This window comes from Schistocerca cancellata, unplaced genomic scaffold (assembly GCF_023864275.1).
Source record: "Schistocerca cancellata isolate TAMUIC-IGC-003103 unplaced genomic scaffold, iqSchCanc2.1 HiC_scaffold_1030, whole genome shotgun sequence".
NCBI lineage: Eukaryota > Metazoa > Arthropoda > Insecta > Orthoptera > Acrididae > Schistocerca > Schistocerca cancellata.
In genome coordinates, this window is record NW_026047032.1 from 50,001 (window position 1) to 55,879 (window position 5,879).

Genomic DNA, 5,879 nt, shown 5'->3' on the forward strand with positions numbered 1-5,879 from the left:
GCAAACAAAAGGAACCACACGTCACCCACACACTCTATCACACACTACTCTCTGCCTGTAACAGACACAGATGCAATAATTAAGCACCACCATGGACCAACGTCCGGTGCATCCTATCCGCCACAGTACACCAACCAGACTATGATAACCAGGCCACGAGGTCCAATCATAAAACAGAATATCCCACTCGTCCGACAACCACAATTGCTCAGATAAGCCACCAACACCCACACATGTCCCACACAGGGGTGCACCCAACATCACCACACTGCCTCGTCTTACAGAACAAACACACTGGCAGGAATGAAACACACAGGTCTGCCGCAACCTCGGACACGGCGCGCCCCCTCTCACTACCGAAAAGCGCATCCCAACGTGACATACCTCCTTTGACACACTGACGCTGCCTCGGGCATCCACTTCCTACGGTCAATATGAACGAACCTCGCCCCGCCCCCCCCCCCCCCCCACCAACACGCCATCCCATACCACAATGTGTACCGTACCCAAACCTAACGTGTACTGTACTACAACGCAATGTGTACCAAAACACAACCCAGTTTGTACCTTAACCTAACCTATGTCACCTTAACCTAACCTATGTCACCTTAACCTAACCTATGTCACCTTAACCTAACCTATGTCACCTTAACCTAACCTATGTCACCTTAACCTAACCTATGTCACCTTAACCTAACCTATGTCACCTTAACCTAACCCATCTTGCACCTTAACCTAACCTATGTCGCCTTACCTAACCTCTGTTGCACCTTAACCTAACCTGTGTTGCACCTTAACCTAACCTGTGTTGCACCTTAACCTAACCTGTGTTGCACCTTAACCTAACGCAATTTGCACCGCAATGTAACGCAATTTGCACCGCAATGTAATGCAATTTGTACCGCAATCTACCCCAAGTTGTACCGCAATCTACCCCAAGTTGTACCGCAATCTACCCCAAGTTGTACCGCAATCTACCCCAAGTTGTACCGCAATCTACCCCAAGTTGTACCGCAATCTACCCCAAGTGTACCGCAATCTACCCCAAGTTGTACCGCAATCTACCCCAAGTTGTACCGCAATCTACCCCAAGTTGTACCGCAATCTACCCCAAGTTGTACCGCAATCTACCCAAGTTGTACCCGCAATCTACCCCAAGTTTGTGCCGCAATCTACCCCAAGTTGTGCCGCAATCTACCCAAGTTGTGCCGCAATCTACCCCAAGTTGTGCCGCAATCTACCCCAAGTTGTGCCGCAATCTACCCCAAGTTGTGCCGCAATCTACCCCACGTTGTGCCTTAACCTAACCCACGTTGTGCCTTAACCTAACCCACGTTGTGCTTAACATAACCCACGTTGTGCCTTAACATAACCCACGTTGTGCCTTAACCTAACCCACGTTGTGCCTTAACCTGCTCTGTAAAATGCATATGACACGTTACATTAATGTATTGTTGTCCAACCGCAACCCGCTCAGAATGTTGTGTACACAGCTACGTGTCATCTCCCCATAACAGCTGTATTGCAGTGTGGTACGCCATAGAGACGTGTGGGAGTAATGGACGCAGTGGATGGCGATCAGCATGAGCCGTCTGTTCATGTAGTGGCGCGTGTATGCAGACATAGTAGTCTCTTCTCACACAATGTGATAGCACGGTGTCCCGCGTTCCACATCTGCGACATGCTACAGAGGCCGGTTGACAGTTCGTCGCGCAATGGACATCGCATACGTACGGGGGGCACCTTCCACGTGCCCTCTAGTCGGGCACATTTTGTTGCGTGGATGTGAGCGGATGTAGTGTGTCTTGACACCTGACAGGCAGGCATGCAATAATAGTTGACTTTGCAAAACGGGGATGGACGTGGACGTGTACGTTTACTGGTGACGTTACGCAAATGAACAACTGGTAACCCGTTGTGGTGCGGTTGATCTTGCTGGAGGTACATCTGTGAGGGCAACGATCGGTACAGCTATGACGCGTTGTGTCAGCGATACCCACCACACCAATGAACGTGAATGTGGATCTGGGTGTGAAGCGATACGCGGCTGTGGGTGGGTGGGACTGTCCCCGGCCGGTGAGGGGGGGGCCGCCCGGCGTGCTGGCCGCGCGGTGCGTGGGGCGCACGCGCTACAGCCGGCTGGGTGGGGGCGCCCAGTGGCAGGGCGCGCCGGCCGACGGACGCGGCAGGCGGCGCAGCTGCGCGCCGGGGCACCCTGCGCGCGGCGCCGTGCTGCCAAAGTGGGTCCTCGCCGGCCCGGTGCGAAGCGCGGTGGACATCTGCAGTGTGCTGGTCCGATTGAGGACTGTGTGCGTTGAGGATGCGCCGCCGCCCGGCACTCGGCGCCGCGACGCCGTCTGCTGCTCGGTCGCCCCAGCGGTTCTCGCTGGTGGTTTGTATCGCAGTTGTGCAGACGTGTTGGCACGTGCGCTGTGCTGGGAGAGTTCGCTTCGGCACCCACGTGGGGGCCTTTGCCCTTCTGTGGCGCTGGCGTTGGAGCTGCCGGTCACCGTAGGTGGCGCGTGTTGTCTCCCGCCGGCAATGCCACGACAGCACGCTCCCGGGCCTCTGTCGGCAGCGGCAAGCTCAGTTGGGAGCACGGGTGGTCGCACCTAAAGCGTCTACTCGCCTAACCTCCGGGCGATTGCGCCTCTCTCGAACCCGACCAAGTACTTAGGACGGGCGCTGCGCGCCGCCGGGACCTGAGAGGGTTTCGAGGTGTATTGTGCAGGGGAGCTCAGCCTCCTCCTGTTTGCAGAATAATTGAGCGGACGCTTGCGTGTTCGCGCGGGCCCCCGGGACACACTCCCGGGCGGCCGGCTGCTCAGCTCTAGTTGACGCAGCTCCCTGGTTGATCCTGCCAGTAGTCATATGCTTGTCTCAAAGATTAAGCCATGCATGTCTCAGTACAAGCCGCATTAAGGTGAAACCGCGAATGGCTCATTAAATCAGTTATGGTTCCTTAGATCGTACCCACGTTACTTGGATAACTGTGGTAATTCTAGAGCTAATACATGCAAACAGAGTCCCGACCAGAGATGGAAGGGACGCTTTTATTAGATCAAAACCAATCGGTCGGCTCGTCCGGTCCGTTTGCCTTGGTGACTCTGAATAACTTTGGGCTGATCGCACGGTCCTCGTACCGGCGACGCATCTTTCAAATGTCTGCCTTATCAACTGTCGATGGTAGGTTCTGCGCCTACCATGGTTGTAACGGGTAACGGGGAATCAGGGTTCGATTCCGGAGAGGGAGCCTGAGAAACGGCTACCACATCCAAGGAAGGCAGCAGGCGCGCAAATTACCCACTCCCGGCACGGGGAGGTAGTGACGAAAAATAACGATACGGGACTCATCCGAGGCCCCGTAATCGGAATGAGTACACTTTAAATCCTTTAACGAGTATCTATTGGAGGGCAAGTCTGGTGCCAGCAGCCGCGGTAATTCCAGCTCCAATAGCGTATATTAAAGTTGTTGCGGTTAAAAAGCTCGTAGTTGGATTTGTGTCCCACGCTGTTGGTTCACCGCCCGTCGGTGTTTAACTGGCATGTATCGTGGGACGTCCTGCCGGTGGGGCGAGCCGAAGGCGTGCGACCGCCTCGTGCGTGTTCGTGCGTCCCGAGGCGGACCCCGTTGAAATCCTACCAAGGTGCTCTTTATTGAGTGTCTGGGTGGGCCGGCACGTTTACTTTGAACAAATTAGAGTGCTTAAAGCAGGCAAGCCCGCCTGAATACTGTGTGCATGGAATAATGGAATAGGACCTCGGTTCTATTTTGTTGGTTTTCGGAACCCGAGGTAATGATTAATAGGGACAGGCGGGGGCATTCGTATTGCGACGTTAGAGGTGAAATTCTTGGATCGTCGCAAGACGAACAGAAGCGAAAGCATTTGCTTCATTAATCAAGAACGAAAGTTAGAGGTTCGAAGGCGATCAGATACCGCCCTAGTTCTAACCATAAACGATGCCAGCCAGCGATCCGCCGCAGTTCCTCCGATGACTCGGCGGGCAGCCTCCGGGAAACCAAAGCTTTTGGGTTCCGGGGGAAGTATGGTTGCAAAGCTGAAACTTAAAGGAATTGACGGAAGGGCACCACCAGGAGTGGAGCCTGCGGCTTAATTTGACTCAACACGGAAACCTCACCAGGCCGGACACCGGAAGGATTGACAGATTGATAGCTCTTTCTTGATTCGGTGGGTGGTGGTGCATGGCCGTTCTTAGTTGGTGGAGCGATTTGTCTGGTTAATTCCGATAACGAACGAGACTCTAGCCTGCTAACTAGTCGCGTGACATCCTTCGTGCTGTCAGCGATTACTTTTCTTCTTAGAGGGACAGGCGGCTTCTAGCCGCACGAGATTGAGCAATAACAGGTCTGTGATGCCCTTAGATGTTCTGGGCCGCACGCGCGCTACACTGAAGGAATCAGCGTGTCTTCCTAGGCCGAAAGGTCGGGGTAACCCGCTGAACCTCCTTCGTGCTAGGGATTGGGGCTTGCAATTGTTCCCCATGAACGAGGAATTCCCAGTAAGCGCGAGTCATAAGCTCGCGTTGATTACGTCCCTGCCCTTTGTACACACCGCCCGTCGCTACTACCGATTGAATGATTTAGTGAGGTCTTCGGACTGGTACGCGGCATCGACTCTGTCGTTGCCGATGCTACCGGAAAGATGACCAAACTTGATCATTTAGAGGAAGTAAAAGTCGTAACAAGGTTTCCGTAGGTGAACCTGCGGAAGGATCATTACCGACTAGACTGCATGTCTTTCGATGTGCGTGTCGTGTCGCGCAACACGCTACCTGTACGGCAGCAGCCGTGCGCCGCGTGCGGAACCACGCGTGCCTCTCAAAACTAACTGAAAAATGTTGTGTGGTACGAGCGCTGAAGCTCTGGAGCGGCTGGCCTGCGGCACCTGGCGCCTGGCGCCGGTTTTGAATGACTTTCGCCCGAGTGCCTGTCCGCTCCGGTGTGGAGCCGTACGACGCCCATCGGCCGTGAGGCCGTTGGACACAGAACGCTGGAACAGGGGCCGTCAAACGCCTCAGTCCCGCCTATGCAACTGTTTTGAAAGAGACAGTGGAAACTAACAGAAAAGATCACCCAGGACGGTGGATCACTCGGCTCGTGGGTCGATGAAGAACGCAGCAAATTGCGCGTCGACATGTGAACTGCAGGACACATGAACATCGACGTTTCGAACGCACATTGCGGTCCATGGATTCCGTTCCCGGGCCACGTCTGGCTGAGGGTCGGCTACGTATACTGAAGCGCGCGGCGTTTGTCCCGCTTCGGAGACCTGGGAGTGTCGTGGCCGCCTGTGGGGCCGGCCGCGTCTCCTCAAACGTGCGATGCGCGCCCGTCGCCTGGCGGTTCGCATACCGGTACTTTCTCGGTAGCGTGCACAGCCGGCTGGCGGTGTGGCGTGCGACACCTCGTACAACGACCTCAGAGCAGGCGAGACTACCCGCTGAATTTAAGCATATTACTAAGCGGAGGAAAAGAAACTAACAAGGATTCCCCAGTAGCGGCGAGCGAACAGGGAAGAGTCCAGCACCGAACCCCGCAGGCTGCCGCCTGTCGTGGCATGTGGTGTTTGGGAGGGTCCACTACCCCGACGCCTCGCGCCGAGCCCAAGTCCAACTTGAATGAGGCCACGGCCCGTAGAGGGTGCCAGGCCCGTAGCGGCCGGTGCGAGCGTCGGCGGGACCTCTCCTTCGAGTCGGGTTGCTTGAGAGTGCAGCTCCAAGTGGGTGGTAAACTCCATCTGAGACTAAATATGACCACGAGACCGATAGCGAACAAGTACCGTGAGGAAAGTTGAAAAGAACTTTGAAGAGAGAGTTCAAAAGTACGTGAAACCGTTCTGGGGTAAACGTGAGAAGTC

At 55.1% G+C, this 5,879-nt stretch overlaps 2 non-coding genes across 2 annotated transcripts; both read left to right on the forward strand.

Moving 5' to 3' along the window:
* Positions 1–2,844: 2,844 nt before the first annotated feature.
* On the forward strand, positions 2,845–4,741 carry LOC126151063 (small subunit ribosomal RNA). The gene has a single exon (XR_007531799.1). It is a non-coding gene; the product is annotated as a small subunit ribosomal RNA (ribosomal RNA).
* A 351-nt stretch (positions 4,742–5,092) lies between these two features.
* Positions 5,093–5,247, forward strand: LOC126151071 (5.8S ribosomal RNA). The gene has a single exon (XR_007531806.1). It is a non-coding gene; the product is annotated as a 5.8S ribosomal RNA (ribosomal RNA).
* The last annotated feature ends 632 nt before the right edge of the window (positions 5,248–5,879 follow it).